General features: G+C 43.0%; 1 long non-coding RNA gene across 1 annotated transcript; it reads right to left on the reverse strand.

Annotated features, from left to right (window-relative positions):
• Window positions 1-17,094: 17,094 nt before the first annotated feature.
• Window positions 17,095-18,413, reverse strand: LOC119326324. The gene is made up of 3 exons (XR_005157907.1): window positions 18,292-18,413; window positions 17,663-17,708; window positions 17,095-17,391 (listed from the first exon to the last, which is right to left on the reverse strand). It is a non-coding gene; the product is annotated as an uncharacterized LOC119326324 (long non-coding RNA).
• Between the last annotated feature and the right edge of the window lie 538 nt (window positions 18,414-18,951).

Below are 18,951 nucleotides of genomic sequence, written 5' to 3' on the forward strand. Positions count from 1 at the left end.
GGAGAGCCTCTCATCCGATCAGAAGCAGGAGATCGACGCCATTCCAGCCGGTTGGCATACTGACATGCAGACAGAGGCCAACACTGCGGACACCCCAATGGACGAGGCGGCCGTCGACGAGTCGGTGCCCTCGTCCTCGCTAGCCAATGCCGGCATCACCATGTTTGAGGCCCGTGCTCACAACACCGAGATGGTGTTGGAAGAGCGGCGGGCCACGTTCTGACAGGTGTAGTCCGACTAGGAGTACCACCTCTGCCTCCTCGATGAGCACCGGTGCATAGAGGAGAAACTAGCAGCTGGCACGGCCATCACGCTGAACGTGGGCGTTCCTGAGTAGGAGGTGTTGCTCAACTCCTATCGCATAGTTCACGACATCAACCGCGAGCGCTGCCGGTACCACGTCCATAGGTAGAGATAGAAGCCGTCTTCAAGGATATTGACGAGGCGGCGGATGAAGTGTGCGACAAGTGCGCGGACGAGAACGAGGTTGCAAGCTCCGCCATGGCTGCACCCTGCCGCCACGACCACGAAGCTCGCATGTCCGCGGGCGCCACCAGCAACAAGGAAGAGTAGAGCATGTGAGGTCACCGGCGCTCGGGTCTCCGGAAGGCCATCACTCCTCCCCTCCCGTTGAAGCCATGCTTGGCAGGCTCATCATCATCGACCGATTAACCGCTTTCTGGTGACGTGGAGGCAGATAGCTTCAGTTCCCGGGGCTCATGGCCGGCCGAACATAGGGAATGGACGCCAACGGTCATTTAGACTAGGTTTAGAGTATGGTTTAGTTGAAATATGTCGAAATGTGATGAGTTGCTCCGGCTTAGATGAAAAACATCTGGTTTTATGTAAAAAAATGTTAAGTATGAATGAATATCATCCGGTTTGTTTAAATATCTGCCAAATTTGCTTTATTTTATTAAATTTCTTCCAAAATGGAGGTGGATGTATGCAGCTATAGTTGGATGGCCGGCTTCCGCATCCGTATTCACGGACGGGTCCCTGGTCCGTGGACAGATGCGATGTCCGGTTTAAAGGTCAGAGGAGATGCCTTTATGCTTTTGGAAACAACATAGTAATTTCACCGGCTTGGGCCCCGTGGGTTGGTGCACACATCTTACATAACCTGCTCCTCGTTTTATTCTTTTATAAAAGGAAAGATAGTGTGAAGAATTTATACAAACTGGTCATGGACCTAGAGTGAGATCTTTACATCACGATGTTGGGGATACATAGTAGCTAAAAAGAATAGTAGGCGTGAGAGGCATGAGGAACATGGTTAGTAGTCAGACCCAAAACAACAGTTGCCCTGCTCTTCAGGGTCGATGTGTCCATCTCACTAGTTGGTATTCTTATTGTCGCAAAGAAACACCATTGGATCGTGTTACTAATAGGTTCGGATTTAAGTGGTTGAACCCACTGAGTGACACCTAGGCTACCCCTCCTCGATGTCACCTTGACCCGGTGTGGCTAACTGCCGTCTATGGGGACGCAAATAGAGTTCAAGGTGCAAACACTTGGAGGAGGAAGAAGAGATCCAATCCCTTGCTTGTGCTGTTATTGTGTTTGACCGGGATGCACACGTCGCACTGGGCGATGGACTAGCTCGTGTGTCAGGTCTAAACTTAGGGCATATACAACGATGTTATCTTAGAGATGCTACGTCTATGTGGGATGATTGGTGAGGTGGAAGCGAGAGAAATGAGAAGGTACCATCCCTTTTTTAGCTAAGAGATTATCTCTATCACTTCAGAAGAAAGATGATGCATTTTTCCTCCGTTGTATGAGATGTCTTTTCTTATTCACGCTTTTTAAATTTTAATTTTTAGTAGTACCATAACTTTAGGATCTCGTAATATTAAATGCTAAGATATACTTTCTCCGGTCTTTTTTACTCTGCATGGTAGATTTGTACCAAGTGAAACTTAGCAAAGTTTGATCAAATTTATGTTTAAAAATATCAACATCTATTATATCTAAATGTATACTATGAAACTACATTTCATAATCAATCTAAGAGTGTTGATTTGGTATTGTGATTGTTGATACCTTTTTATATAATTTTGGTCAAAGTAGAGATACTTTGACTTTGGATATAATTTATATGCAGACTAAAAAGAACCGGAGGAAGTAATTCATTGTATAACGTATTTTGCTCTTCTTGTGATGATATGAAATATTTAGAAAATGGTCGTATTATCAACCGATGTACATGTCCTTACAGGTTATGGCGCCTTAAATTGCATGGAAGGGAGACTCCCCAGTAATAGTATTGGATGTCCCGCACTCATCAACAACATTGTTCTTCTTCCTCTGCGCACCCAAGCATGTGAAGTTCCTTCCTTCTGCTATGTAAAATATGAGTGGACGTAAAAAACAACCCCTCTCCACCGGCGAGGTCCTGACGAGTCATCCCTGGCGATGCACGGTCGTCGCGACATTTCGTGCTTGATGGCTATCTAATATGAGTGGACATAAAAAACAACCCTCTCATCCTCCCCCAAATCGGCGAACACTTGTCCTCCTAACCGGCTACAATGCCACGGCGTCTTCGCCTCTGGCTAGGTCCTCGAGAGCCCTCGCCGGCTACATAGTAATATCCTAGTTGTTTTGATAGTAAAGATTGTAGTTGGAATTCTTCACCCTGTCTAACAGCGGTGTGGAGGTTGGCACGTGGAGCGGTGTCGCATTCACAACGTCGATGATGACGGATCTTGGCGGCATGGTGCAGCTAAGTCTCGGCGACAGATGCGTTTGGATGGGTCAGAGCAGGGCGGTGGCGCTGTCTGACGCCGTGGCGGCGTCGACGGATGGCCGACCTGGCAAGGATGATGTGGATCTCCATTGTGGAGACGGGTAAATGGTTCGATGGTGATGGCGACTTCTAATACGTGTGCATGCGGTATACACTTTATGTTTGCCGCACCGGGTGTAGGCTCCTGATATGTCATGCGGGTAGATCGGCGGTGACCCAGGTTCTAGATTGTGGGGAGTGAGGACACTCCACATTATCGAGTTTGTAGATGTGAGTGGTGGTTTAGGGTGGTTTGATGTATGTTCTTGTCAGACCATTGTTGAATACTCCCTCCGGTCCTTTTTAGTCTGCATATAAGTTTTGTCTGAAGTCAAAGTATCTCTACTTTGTCCAAGCTTATAGAAAAAAGTATGAACATTCACAATGCCAAATCAATATTATTAGCCTTATTATGACATGCGGTTTCATAATATATGTATATTTGGTATTTTATATGTTCATACCTTTTCATATAAATTTGATCAAATTTTGCAAAATTTGGCCTAACACAAATCTTCTACGTAAAGTAAAAAGGACCGGGTGGACTAATTAATAAAGATGGTTGTATGTATCAATTGATGCAGAGGCTGGGGTTTCAACCTCCTTTTGAAAAAGGAAAGAAAAATATATATTTTTGCTATATGAAACAGTATATAAGTGGGACAACGCTACATGGGACATGTGGTTGGCGAACTCAAAAATTCACATAAGTGGGACAACACGCCTGTGCTCCCGTAGTCCCGTGGGGAGCTGCGTGCATCAAACTTAGGGGGTGTTTGTTTCCAGGGATTTTTTGATGTAGGAACTAGAAAAAGTCTCTCTTAAAGACTTTTTAATCAAATAAGAGGGACTACTAGGGACTAAAAGTTACTTTTTAGGACTAAATGAAGAAGACTCTTAAGGAGAGTCTTTTTGGGGACTTTTTGAGACTTTCCCAACAATGCCCCTCCCCGCATCCATTGCCCCACTGCCCCATGGTGTTGTTTGATTGTTATTTTTATGTGTACTAGGGGTAACATGGTCATCTAATAACCTCTAGGGAGGGACTAGGGACTAAATTTTTAGTCCCTGAAAACAAACAGGAAAAAACTTTTTAGGGACTAGGGACTTTTTAGTTGGGACTAGAAAAAGTCCTAAGACTTATGAACCAAACAGGGCTTTAACCTGCTCGTCATTCAGTCCTATATAAAAGGGAAAGATGTGAAGATTCACAACCTGATCATACGGGGGGTTGATCGAGGACCTAGAGTGAGATTAGCCTTACATCACCATGTTTTGGATACATAGTGGCTACAAGTAATTAGTAGGGCTGAGAGGCATGAGGAACATGAGTAATTAGTAGGGCATCGCAAAGAACCACCACTATTCCATGCTATCATACTCAGGTTCAGTGGTCGAACCAACAGATCAGCATCTAGGCTACCCTTCTTGTTGTCACCTTGTTCCGGCGCGTGAGCGTGCCAGGAATAACTGTCGGGCACGGTGACCAGGATAGAGTTTAGGGCTGCAAACACTTGGATGGGAGATCGAACGGCTGTCGTGTGGTCGATGTAACGCCCCGGATCCGATGCGCCAGGTGTCTACCAGCTATTCGGCGTTGTTGCCATGTCGTTTGCTTGCGTGTTGCATTTTATCATGTCATTATGTACATCTCATTTTGCATACATGTTCGTCTTATGCATCCGAGCATTTTTCCCGTTGTCCGTTTTGCAATCCGGCACCCCTGTGCTCCTCGGCGCCCCCTTTTGCCTCTTTTCATGTGCGGGTGTTAAACTTTCTCAGAATGGCCCGAGGTTTGCCAAGCGGCCTTGGTATACCACCGGTAGACCGCCTGTCAAGTTTCGTTCCATTTGGAGGTCGTTTGATACTCCAACGGTTAAGCGCGTAGCCCGAAACCCCCTTCTCTTTGCAGCCCAAAACCCCCTTCAAAGTGTCCCAAAACCCAGCAAACCCCCCTCCATGCTCTTGATCGTTCGATCACGATCGTGTGGGCGAAAACCGTGCCTCATTTGGAGCCTCCTAGCTCCCTCTACCTATAAATATGTGCCCCTCCCCGAATTTTTCGCGCAGTCCAACCCTAGCCCTCTCCCTCCTCGCGCCGCCGGACATGTCCGCCCGGCGGCCGGACACGTCCATCGTGCCTCCACATCACCGGACCAATCAGGTCGTGCCACCTCACCCAGCGGTCGCTCCCGGCCAACGGGAGAGCGCCACGTCAGCCCGCCTCTCTCTCCTCCGCCGCCGTGGCCCGCGGAGCCCAGTGAGGGCCCGCGCGAGCCCGCCGCCGCCCAGCGCCTCCGCCTCCGGGCCAGAGCGCCCGCCCGCGCGCCGCCCCGCCTCCTCCCGCCGGTGACCGGAGCCGCTGCGCCCCGCCTCCGGTCGGCGAGTCACCGGAGCTCGCCGGCTCTGCCCCACCGCCGGTCGCCCCGACCGCGCCCCGCGCCGGCCCAACCGCGCCGCCATGTGCCCCCCCTCCCCCCGCCGCCGGCCTCCGCCTCGCCACGCCGGTCGCCGCCTCCGTCCACCTCCACCGCGCCGCCACGCCGGTCGCCGCCCCCGGCGCCGCCGCGTTGCCCTCAAGCTCCGCCGGACCCCGCCGCGCCCGGATCCGGCCAAGGGAGCCTCGGATCCAGCGTCCCCGAGCCTCCCGGCCATCTTCTTCCCCTGCTCCGGTGAGAACCCCGGCCATCATCGTTTTCCGTGCAAGCCCGAGGTTGACCCCGAAATTCCTAAGTCCATGTATTTTTTTGACATTGTCATGCCATGTTCATCGCATCATTACTTGCTGCATGCTGCTCCGTTTTGTGCGTGTAATATATCGAAATGTTCGTTGAGAGATGCTCTACATTTCATTCCATTGCACCATGTTCATTTGAGTTCACCTTGATGCCTGAATCATCATTGCAAGAGTGCTATATGATGTCAATCTGCTGAAACTGTTATAACTTGGTGATTTGTCATTTTTGTTGCATTTGATGTGTGCATCCTATGAGCATGAGTCCTACATGAGTTTTGTGCTACATCATGCCATCTTTACAGGGGTGTATGCCATGTATTTTTTTGATCAATGTGGTGACGAGAACAAGCATGCAAACTAGGCTTTGTGATGTTGCTGATTTTAGTCCCTGTTCTGCTGTTATTTTTATGCCATGCCAACTTGATGCTACAGAGTGATCCAAGCATATTTTGAGATACTTCAGTAAGGATGTTTTGAACATATGGTTTTTCTATAGCCATTCATGCCCCTGTTTGCAATTATGGTGTAGTCTAGCATGTCCTTTTCTTACTCTATTTTTTCTATAAAATGTTTCCTGACAGATTGTTACATGTTATTCAATTTTGCCAAGGTTTTTGTAGTTGATCCTTGCATGCTATGAACTTGTTCTTGCCTTGGTTAGTCTCATAAACATGTCTTCTTGTTGATGCTATGCTTATCTTGTCATGCAATGACTTGTGGTGAGTGAATCGAGCCCGTGAAGTAGTGTACTTGTTGTTGCTGTTTTGCTAGGCTGAATCTGTTATTTTGTGATGCTATGTAAACCTGCTGCTACTAGTCATTCTATGCATAATCTGGAGATGTTCACTAAGGATGTTTTGTTATACATGCCATGCTCTATCCATCCATGCCTCTGGTTGCATTTATCCCTTGCTGTAGCTTGTTGTACTCTTGCTCTCAAATTGCTAAATAATGTTGTTGTGAGCCTGTCAACATTAAGTTCAGTTTTGCCATATGTTTTGCTAGTGATCCATGCACCCTATGAACTTTCCCTTGCCATTCTTAGCTTCATAAACATGTCTTCTTACTGTTGGTTGCCTTGTCATGCCATCTATTGCTCTGTGGTGAGTGGTTCAAGCTCACCAACATGCCTACTTATTGTTGTTTCTGCCATGTATGAATCTGTCATATAACTTGCTATGTTTACATGGGTTCCATCATATCTTCTGATCCTTTTTGGCTCATGGTCAGTAAAGGACTTTTGTTCTATGCAATTAGTAGATTCATGCGATGCCTTTGTTTGCCATGATAAGTTCCTGTAACATGTTGTTTGAGAGCTCTAAACATTGCAACCTGATGTTATTCCTGCAAAGTCTGAAACTGATATTATTTGCAATCTTGCCATGTGTGTTTCAACATGTTCTAGTGATTTCTGGAGATAGCTCAGTGTTCATGTTTTGTTATGCTTTACCTGTACATCATGACCATGCCTTTATTTTTCATATTGTGGTGCTGTAGCATGTTGTTTTGATGCTTGCAATATGCCTAGTTGCTGTTTTGGGCAGATTGTTGTTAAGACTTGTATAGAGTGTTTGTGTTGCACCTTTGCTCCGTTTTGAGTGTGCTCTATATAAAACTTGCTTGTTTTTGCATTTAGTTTCATATTATCATGTTGCATCCTTGTTTTGAGGTGTTTTCTTGATGTTTGGATGCATTTAGCATCAATGCCATGTTTAACTTGTTTTGCTCATATCTTCTAGGCCGTAGCTCCGAATAAATGAACTTTATATGTAACTTGACTAGAATCTCGTGTAGATCATCTTGGTGCATCTTAACTTGCTGTTTAACAACTTGAACATAAGGTTTATTCAGATCTGGACCAATTTCGAAATTTGCATATGAGGACTTACCGGAATTGTTATATGTTGTTTCCGGCCTCATTTAAACTTGCCTTGATGTGTTGCTCTTGTTTGCATCATCTCTTGCCATGAGTAGCTTCATGTAGCTTTGTCATGCATCCTACTTGGTTGTGCATCATGTCTTGTCTATGTGTGGTGTGTTTACCGTGTTGTGTGCTTCTCTCGATAGTTCTCGTTTCGTTGCGATCGTGAGGATTCGTTCGTCTACGCTTGGTTCGTCTTGGTGGCTTCATCTTCTTCATGGACTCGGTATTCTTCCTAGCGGGATTTCAGGCAAGATGACCGTCACCTTGGATCTCATTACTATCATTGCTATGCTAGTTGCTTCGTTCTATCGCTATGCTGCGCTACCTATTACCTGTTTTTTAAGCCTCCCAAATTGCCATGAACCTCTAACCTTTGACACCCTTCCTAGCAAACCATTGCTTGGCTATGTTACCGCTTTGCTCAGCCCTTTTATAGCGTTGCTAGTTGCAGGTGAAGTTGAAGATTGCTCCATGGTGGACAGGATTATGTTGGGATATCACAATATCTCTTATTTAATTAATGCATCTATATACTTGGTAAAGGGTGGAAGGCTCGGCCTTATGCCTGGTGTTTTGTTCCACTCTTGCCGCCCTAGTTTCCATCATACCAGTGTTATGTTCCCAGATTTTGCGTTCCTTACGCGGTTGGGTGATTTATGGGACCCCCTTGACAGTTCGCTTTGAATAAAACTCCTCCAGCAAGGCCCAACCTTGGTTTTACCATTTGCCTCACCACCACCTATACCTTTCCCTTGGGTCAGCCAACCCGAGTGTCATCTTTATTTTAGCCTCCCGGGCCAATGCTTGTCTAAGTGTTGGTCCAAACCGAGCGATGTCCGGCGCCCCCTGGGCAATCAGGATCTATGTCAACCCGACGTCTGGCTCATCCGGTGTGCCCTGAGAACGAGATATGTGCAGCTCCTATCGGGATTTGTCGGCACAGCGGGCGGTCTTGTTGGTCTTATTTTACCATTGTCGAAATGTCTTGTAAACCGGGATTCCGAGTCTGATCAGGTCTTTCTGGGAGAAGGTATATCCTTCGTTGATCGCGAGAGCTTATCATGGGCTAAGTTGGGATACCCCTGCAAGGTATAATCTTTCGAAAGCCATGCCCGCGGTTATGCGGCATATGGGAATTTGTTAATGTCCGGTTGTAGATAACTTGACACCAGATCCGAATTAAAACGCATCAACCGCGTGTGTAGCCGTGATGGTCTCTTTTCGGCGGAGTCCGGGAAGTGAACACGGTTTTGAATTATGTTTGACGTAAGTAGGAGTTCAGGATCACTTCTTGATCATTGCTAGCTTCACGCCCGTTCCATTTGCTCTCTTCTCGCTCTTATTTGCGTATGTTAGCCACCATATATGCTTAGTCGCTGCTGCAACCTCACCACTTTACCCCTTCCTTTCCCATTAAGCTTTGCTAGTCTTGATATCCATGGTAATGGGATTGCTGAGTCCTCGTGGCTCACAAATTTGTACAACAACAGTTGCAGGTACAGGTTTCGCGATGATCTTGACGCGAGAGCGATGTTACTTGTTTTGGAGTTCTTCTTCTGCTTTTTGTTCGATCAGGGGATAGGTTCCAGGTCGGCATCCTGGGCTAGCAGGGTGGATGTCGTTTGAGTTTCTGTTTGTGTTTCGTTCATAGTCGGATGGTGCTCTTATGTAAGATGATGTTGTATTCGTGTGGCTTTGTATGCCTCTTGTATGTATCCCCATCTATTACGTAATGTTGATGTAATGATATCCACCTTGCAAAAGCGTTTTAATATGCGGTTCTATCCTTGGTGGGACCGTCGAGTCTCTTTAGGATAGTATCGCATATTGGGCGTGACAGTCTACCCGGGACGAGGAATCAGAGGCCTAATCCCTAGCTTGCACCGCTCGAGGTTAATACGCAGAAGATCCACGTCGAGCTCGGCAACCAGGCCGTGATGCACATGATCAATCAGCCAGCGAATAACCCATCCGCTGTTGGGCCATGGGTGGAGGAGATCAAATTGATGCTCGACACATTTCATGAATTTCAAGGTGTCTTGAGTTAGTCCGGAATGTTGTCGCTCATAATTTAGCTAAAGTAGGAGTAGGCAAAGAACTTTATAGGCTGCCTGTGGTTCGGGGTTCCACCCGATTGCATTCTAAATGTTATTTCACAGGATATATCAGATTTTAGGGAATAAATAAAAGACAACGCTACGTGTCAGCCAGTGGATCTTTTTAAAAGATCCGCTACCTCACTAGCCATTGAATTCAAGACGGGATGGCTGTCAGATTCAACTGTTAACTTTCTAACAAGGATGATGTTGTGCTTGACGTGCAACAGAGTCCATGTTGCAGACTCTTTGTTTTCACCTTTATATAGGTGTTACAGAAGAAAATTTTGCAACATTACAGATGTTGCGGAAATGTTTCTTGTAATAGGGAGGATGTTGCAAGAAAAAAAGCATTGTCGTATGTCCCCGCCATTGCGCTGCCATCGCCGAGCGCCAGACCTCTGATCTGATCCCCTCTGGGCACCCCATGCACGACCTACGGTCGTGGTGGGGGCGGTGACCGCGCTTGACCCCGGCTGCAACGGTGCTGTGGCGGCTACTGGTTGCAGATTTTTTTGCAACAAACATAATGTTATAGAGATAGAAAAGACGGGAGCAACTAACTAAAGAGCGCTCGTTCCCAGCCTCCCCAAGGGTAACTTGGGGATGGGCTGAGAGAGCCCCACTTGGCGCCTCGCAGCCGCCGCCGCGTGTCGTACTCTAGGCGCTTTTTCGGATTTTGTTTTTTTTTCGCATGCGTTTTCGTTTTTTTAGATGGTTTTTTTCCTGGTTTTTTTTGGCCTTTTGGTTTTTCACCGATCTTCCACAGCTACTGGACAAAAAAAAATTGAAAAAAAATATTTATGCGAAAAAACACATGTTTTTCTTTTTTCGCGAGAGACATGGTTTTGCTTCCGCGAGAGGCACACCGTACCTCTCGGAAAGGGAAAAAAACATGTTTTCTTTTTTTTTCCTTCCGGGAGAGGCACGATTTTGGTTCCGCGAGAGGCACGATTTTCCGCAAGAGGCAAAGCCTTGCCTTTCGGAAATGAAAAAAAAAACGTGTTTTTCCTTTTTCTTTCCTTTCATGAGAGGCATGGTTTTGCTTGTGCGAGAGGTACGATTTTGCTTCCGCGACCGTGCCTCTCGAAAACGAAAAAAACACGTTTTCTCCTCTTCTTTTTTTTCCACGATAGGTATGGTTTTGCTTCCGCGTGAGGCAAAGCCGCGCTTCTTGAAAATTTAAAAAACGTGTTTTTTCTTTTTTCTTTTTCCTTCCGTAAGAGGCATGGTTTTGCTTACATGAGAGACACGATCTTGCTTCAGCGAGAGGTACAATTTTGCTTCCGCGAGAGGCACGACCGTGCTTCTCGGAAACGACTTTCGGAAGGAAAAAAATGTGGTCCTGATCCAGTTCTTTATGAAAATAAAAGTTCGTCAAGACCTATCAACATGAGAACTTGTTTTGAAGATCTCGACGCGAGGAATCCAACTGTGAAAATGATTTAAGATTCAGCCGCATGGTTTAATTGATAAATCATTTTGATAATAGATCTATGAAAAAAGCGAAATCTCCCAGGTGGCGACAAGCTGCGCACATACAACGCGCCACTTATCGCGATATGGGAACATGGAAGTGATCTTTGAAATGAATACTCCTTAATTTGTGATTTCAAAAGACTGGTCCATGGAAAGCCGCAGCCGGGTCCATGGCAAACTAGGCCATGGATGCAGCCCAAAGCAAAAGGAAAATTGGGAGTGAGGGAGCTACCACCGAGGGGACATGTTAAACTCAATGTAGATGCCTCATTTGATAAAGATTTACTCATTGGGACAATAGGGGCTACTATTCGTGATGAGACAGAAAAGTTCATAACTGCAGGCAATTGAAAAAAAAATGATTTTCATCTTGATGCCTCTCAGCTGAAGCATCTGCATTGAAGTACAAACTTTTACCGGCATACACAATTGGATAATCTCTAGTTTTTAACACGATGAATGAGGGAGGTTGATCTGCGGGCCCAACCACTACAATATTTGATCACTACAACATCTAGCTTGTGAATTTTCCTATACCTCTTTTATCCACTATCCTAGGGAGGCAAATATTTTTGCTCATGCCCTAGCAAGCTTGGCCAAGGGGTCATTACGTAATTTTATAAAACAAATTTGTTGGAAAATTTTTGAACATTTTATAAAAAAATGCTAACAATGTTTGAAATAGTGAACAAATTTTGAAACATCAACAATTTTTGAAGAAGTGAATAAAATTAGAAAAATGTAAATGATTTTTGGAAAGATGAACATTTTTTAAATGATTTTTTTTGAAAAATGTGTGAATTTTTCGAAATTGCTAACGAATTTTGAATTCTGGACAAAGTTTTTAACTGTGATTTTAACAAGCAAATAAATTTCGAAACATGAATGGGTTTTTATTTTAAAATGTTCTTTTTGCAATTTTAAACAAATTTCGAATTCAAACAATTATTTTGAATTGTGATATTTCTTTTTGAAAGTGAACATAAATTGGAAAAGTGAACAATTCTATGAAATATGAACAAATTTCTAAAAAATGTTCTTCAACGCCTCAGATGAGAGAGAAAAGTTCATAACTGTAGGCAATTGAAAAAAATCTGACTTTCGTCTTGGTGCCTCTGAGCTGAAGCATCTGCATTGAAGTACGAACTTTTACTGGAACAGACAATTGGATAATCTCTAGTTTTTAACACGATGAATGAGGGAGGTTGATCTGCAGGCCCAACCACTACAATATTTGATCACTGCAACATCTGGCTTGTCAATTTTCCTATACCTCTTTTATCCACTCTCCTAGGGAGGCAAATATTGTTGCTCATGCCCTAGTAAGCTTGGCCATTGGGTTGTTGCGTAATTTTATACAACAAATTTGTTGGAAAATTTGTGAACACTTTTTTAAAAAAAATGCTAACAATGTTTGAAATAGTGAACAAATTCAGAAATTGGAATAAAATTTTGAAACATCAACAACTTTTGAAGAAGTGAATAAAATTAGAAAAACGTGAATGATTTTGAAAAGATGAACATTTTTTTAAGTGAATTGTTTTGAAAATTGTCTGAATTTTTCGAAATTGCTAACGAATTTTGAATTCTGGACAAAAATTTTAACTGCGATTTTTTAAAAAAAATTGAAAACATGAACGGGTTTTTTTTTATTTATTTTTTGCAATTTCTAAACAAAATTTGAACTCAAATAATTATTTTGAATTGTGATTTTTCTTTTTGAAAGTGAACAGAAATTGGAAACGTGAACAATTTTATAAAATATGAACAAATTTCTAAAAAATGTTAATGTTTTTTGAAATTACGAAAAAATTGCAATTGTAAACACAAATTATAAGTTGTGCACAATTTTAAAACATGAACAAAATAAGAAAAGTTGAACATTTTTTTTCAAAAATGTGAATAATTTTTTTAAATGGCGATTTTTTGAAGTGATGATTTTGTAGGAATTTCGAACATTTTAACAAAGTATTAAAATAAAATTTAAAATGATAAAACAAAAGGAAAAGAAAAATAAAAAGAAACAAAGAATCACAAACGAAGAATAAAAAAACGGTTAAAACCACAAAACCAGAAACAAAAATTGGTTGAGGCCTTGAGGGAACCTTATACTAGGAGGTTCTTAAAACAGGTTCGCCTCGCACCTGCTTAATTGTTGAAGTGGGCCCACCTATCTTGTGTGGTTGGGAAGCCGCGGGTGTTGGACGCACGCGAGCGTCATATAGGGTTCGCCCTCAGCCTACAGCCTTGCGAGATAGCATGCGATCGATTGCTCATGATGGCCATCCTTCTTGACTAGGAAGGTGTTTCCTTGCTCGTATGATCTGTACTAGAAGCTTACGCGCGCATTGTTGCGCCGCCTTTTTATCATATCGATGTATAATTGATTAGTTTTTGGAGCGCTTAGCTCGTATGTTTCTTTCATGATGTATATCATAAGAAAAGTACAAAATTCTATCCTCTTATGAGATTCTCCTTTAAAAGATCAAAACAATCCAAGTTTTATTAGAACATGCATGGTCAATGACAAAGCAAAACAGCAATGTAACAATTATTGTCAGCTGACTCTAATGTGATTTGACAAGCTGGTGCTAAATCATTTTTTTGTTCCAATTGTCTTGTTTTACCTCTCTCGGTCAATATTGTCAAGCTCGAATGATTTTGGGGCTAAGCTTACAGATATTGGTGCGATTGACTTTAATCGAGCACGCATTCAAATCGAGAGCATCTTATACCATTTGATGAACTAACACTAGTAGAAAATGGAGCTTTAGCGCCGGTTCGTAAGGGCCTTTAGTGCCGGTTCCATAACCGGCACTAAAGTGTGGGCACTAAAGGCCCCCCCTTAGTACCGGTTCGGCACGAACCGGCGCTAAAGTGCCACCACGTGGCGTGAGCTCGCGCCTTGGTATGGGGGACCTTTAGTACCGGTTGGTGTTACCAACCGGTACTAAAGGTTTTTTTTTTTGAATTTTTTTTGGAAAATTTTGGAAAAAAATTGATTTTTTTTATTTTTTGTTTTTCTGAATTATTTGATGATTTATTCTCTAATCACCTCTCTTAACTGCTCAAGTGTGGATCACTCATTCCAAATCATCTAACTTCCCGACCGGTCACCCATCCCTCTCACTACTCTAGCCCGAGCATGCTTAACTTTCGGGTTCTATTCTCCTTCGTTTCCGAGTCTGCACTTGTTGTTTTCCTAACAATAGTAGGATGTCAATCCTATTGACCCTCAGAAGTTTAGCTTGAGCATGAAGTCACACATTTCACCATTTGAGTTTGAAACTATTATTCTAAAAAATAGTAATTATTTAGTAACGCTAATATTTCTTGAATAAGTTTGACCATAGTTTGACCACAGTTTGACCATAGTTTGACCATAGTTTGGCCAGATTTGACAAAAATTCAAAAAATTGAAATAATTATTTAGTAACACTAATATTCTTGAATAATTATGTAGTAACATTAATACTTCTTGAATAAGTAGTTTGACCAGATTTAACCAATTTTTTTTAAAAAAACTGAAATTTGACCATATCTTTTTTTCCTTTTGGAATTTGAGGATTCTAAAAAATTCCAAACAGGCCGTAGGCGGTCTCCATCGGATGAGGATTTTCGTGCTGAATTTTTTGATATATTATACGTTTTTTTCTGACATCGTATGCAAAAGTTATAGCCGTTTTACATTTTCCCTACACTTTTTGCAAAACATGTCCAAATTGTAGTTTTCAAATTTTCCTAACTAGTAGATGTAGTAATATAACTACCTCTCGAAGGATTTTATTTTCTGAAGTTTTTATCATTTTCTTTTGACTTTTTCAGAACTGAAATGGCGACACGGGGGGGTAGAGTTTGAAAATTGCCCTATAGTGCCGGTTTGTGTCACAAACCGGTACTATAGGTCAGACCCCTTTAGTACCGGTTCATGGCACGAACCGGTACTAAAGGTTAGACCTTTAGTACCGGTTCATGGCACGAACCGGTACTAAAGGTGATCGTGGGGCCCCGGCCTAACGCCAGCCTGCCACCACCCCTTTAGTACCGGTTCGTGCCACGAACCGGTACTAAAGGTTCAACACGAACCCGCATTAATGCAAATCCGTTTAAACCGGCACTAATGGTACCATTAGTACCGGGCCAAAATCAAACCGGCACTAATGTGCTTCACGTTTGACCCTTTTTTTACTAGTGTAACAATAAACCAACTTTTATGAACAAAGTCAAGAGCACAACTTGCACCATTTGATAAACTAACAATAAATCAAGAGCATCTCAATTTTGGATTCAATGACAATATACATGTGCTGTGAAGATGGAGGAAGCACATATATGTGTGATGCCCAAACAAAGAGCTTGATATTGTCGTCATGTCAATATGTCCAAACAAATGTTGTGCTTCTCTGGTGCAATCATGATCCAAGATAAACAGCAGCAACACTCATTCATTTTTCTCTCTTTATATGAATAACCGACTCAACATTCTAGAATAGTGGTATTCAGCCAGTAAAATCATGATTTGTCCTTAGGAGGACTGCTAAATTGATTGGCACCAGCGGCAGCTCTTGACAGCACATGAGACCAGTCTGGCACTGAAGATGATCTCCAGATGTCAATACTTGTCTGGTCAACCCGCAAGACATCAAGCACAACTGCAACCAATAGAAAATTAAAACAAACAGTACTAATTATGTACTCCCTCTGTACAAAAATATAAGATGTTTTTATTAGTCGGAAGTAGATATTATCCAGGATATTGCTACTGGCTACAGGTTGCATAGGTAATAAAACAGTTGCACATCAGGATTATTTGTTCCCTCCTACTTATTATGTTGCCAAATAAATTTCTTCTCATGATCGTTGCACACAAAAGGCTTTATGTAGCTCTGTGTAACTGTGAAGCAAACAATAAAATCAGTAAAATCAACTTATATTACTATATCATGTATAAAGATTAAAACTATAAATTCTCAGCTAGTCCCAAGTGTAAAATCTTGCATCATAGTTACGGTGCTTATTTGTGTGCATCAAACAACGCAGATGGTAGGGGCAGCGCTGCATCTATCAATAAAAGAACAGTAACAGAGCTAATGCTAAACCTCCCGGATGAATCGGTATAGGAAATATCAGACATAACCAACAAACAGAGAGAGGCAACATGAGGCCTTGAAGTTGAAGAAGAGTTTGTAGATTTTCACTGATAAATATAACGTTTACACAAACTTTAGTTTCCACCACGTTACAATAGCTTGGTAAATGAAATTGCTCCACAACTAACAATTTGCCGACAAAAATAGAACTCAGGTCTCATGGACCATTTGGTAATCACATGATCGGTAAACCAGAAAACTCATTGCAAACAAACTCACAAAGAGGATTGCCATCATGTACAGGATGGATGTTTGCACATATATCATTATTTTTCATAAAACAAGTAGTACGGCTGAAGTGGCTTTAGATGTACCCAGTTTTAGTAATCCTTTCATCTTTAGTTGTACCAAATTTAGAAATCCTATGTTGGTCCTGAAGTTTTGTAGTCACCTCCCTCACAATCAATAAGTTCATCAAAATCTTGCATCCAAAATGAAAGATATAAACTACTATATTGCTTATCAGAGAAGATACAATTTTTGTATCATTCATTTCTGGTAAAAGTATACAACTACAAAATTTGCAAACAGGACGAGGTGAGTAGAGCCGTGAGTATCATTTTGGTTTACATAGAAGATTAGTAAATGCTAAAATTAGGAAATTGCAAACTGGAGAAGATTTATCTATACATACACAGAAAATTAGGAAATGGCATACAATCAGGTTGTATTAATAAAACATACACATTCTGAATCATGGGAGTGTCAAATACTCTAGTCTAATAGTGTGGTAAGCTTGTACTGCTCTTAGGCAGTCTAGAGAATGGTGTATCCAAAAAATTCTATGCATACCTTGACCAAGAAATAATTGATGTACAAGCCAAAAAAGCACGAGCCACAACAGAAGATAATAGCTTTAGAAAATTAGTCCAAATAAGATAGAGATAATGCAGTATCGTCTCTCAGCCACATTTTCTAACAGAATCAACCACTTCATCAAAGTTCAGTTTTTCCAACACACAAAATCCAGTATCTAGAAATAATTAACGTGAGAAGATTAGCACCTAATGAGTGTGTGTGTCATACACATATTAACCAATTGTATAAAAGAATCAAGACAAAGCAGAGGACATAAATAGTAGGCATAAGCATGGTTATATATCAGTATTACTTTGTCCATCAGCACAGGTGTGAGATGTCCTATTAACAAAGCAACATCAAGCAAAGGAGGTCCCTAGATGTGCTTGCTCTACAAAAAAACCTAGCCCACCTTCCTGAAATTGTAGGAGAAAAATTAAAGTGAGCATGTATCATCTAGCCAAAAAGTAAAACAAGTTTGTGAGTGGGCATTCAGTTTTGTTTAGTAGACAATCAACAGATATTGAGGAACTTGCAAGTTAGAAAAATACTTATACGGCAATATTAAAACAATAGCAGGCAGCAATCATTGGTTGCCAATAATCAAGAATTCATGATCCAATGCTAGTGGGGACTCACATAATTACATTCTTATTTTAGGTGATAGTATCTAGGACAAACCAGCACCTTGCGAGCCAACGTGCCTTTGTCCTTCATCTCTTGATGACGTGCTCTGCTTAGCACACAAGCAGAAGTCGACACACAAACACATCAGTAGTAGTTCGTAAAATTACAGAACAACATTAGACAAATATTCCGAAGCTGGTTCTTGAAATTTTTGGAAGCTTGGGGCCACAAGAAGCTCTCTGCAAACATTAAGTGATGGCAGTTTGATTTCTTCCCTCCTAAACTGAAACTGTAATAATCAAAAGCCAACACAATATGTTCCCCACTTCTGCTCAAACCAACAACCAAAGATGCATTGTATGAGCGCTATTCTGAAACATTACTAATATGGGGGAGGCAAGGTATATAGGCTAGTATGGCTGGTTGTCCACCACTGAGCAACTGAATCCGATGCTACATCTCTTAGAACAACACGCCCTCGACCAGAAATACGGCGCCACCCACTCGCGCCCTCCGGCACCAAGCATGAGATGTCTGAGCGGTGAATCAACACCAGCGTCGAGCCCGGGGTGCCACCGGAGTTCACCACATTACAGGCAGCCCCTCGACCAGCTGTCTCCACTCGCCACGCGCCATTCCAATGGAAGAACTGAGAAGGGAAGGATCTAGGAGAGAGAGGGGACCGTTACCTGATTCCTCGCCGTCGAGGATGCGTTAGTCCGGCACCGTCATTCCAAAGTGAGAATTTGATTCCCCACCGCCGTTGAGGATGCTTCGTCCACTAATGTCGTTCCAGAGAGAGGAGGCGCCGTTCCAGAGCACTCAAGCCCCCAATCCTCCACCCACCCACATCTTCCTCCACGCTGGGAGGCAACGTCCTTCCCAAGCTCGACCGCCACAGCGGTGAAACCCCTTTTCCATGATCCATGCTATGCCCACACAACACATAACACGTGAAAGGCCCTGAAGCAGCGGCGGCGGCCCCACGGGCCACGGGCAGTTGAGCCTGGATTAAAGCAGCAGGAAGACGGCAGCGTCCCAACCTCTCAAGCTCGAATCGAGCGGCAGCGGCGGCGGCGTCCCTACTCCTCTAGAGCGTCTCCTCAAGACCCACGATTTCCTCACTTCCACAAACTGCCTTTCTGTCTTTTCAGTTTCCACGCATTTCTTTTTTCATCGATCCAGTTTTGACTCGTGTTGTCCTGAAATAGTCACGGCAGATATCCTAGTGTAAGGACTTAATTAGTCATAGAGCCATCGCAACTAGGTTAGCTTAAAGGGGTTAAACGGGACAAAGGACACATGAGTTTATACTAGTTCGGCCCCTTGCGGTGAAGGTAAATGCCTAA

Source organism: Triticum dicoccoides, chromosome 6B (genome assembly GCF_002162155.2).
Source record: "Triticum dicoccoides isolate Atlit2015 ecotype Zavitan chromosome 6B, WEW_v2.0, whole genome shotgun sequence".
In the NCBI taxonomy this organism is placed as follows: domain Eukaryota; kingdom Viridiplantae; phylum Streptophyta; class Magnoliopsida; order Poales; family Poaceae; genus Triticum; species Triticum dicoccoides.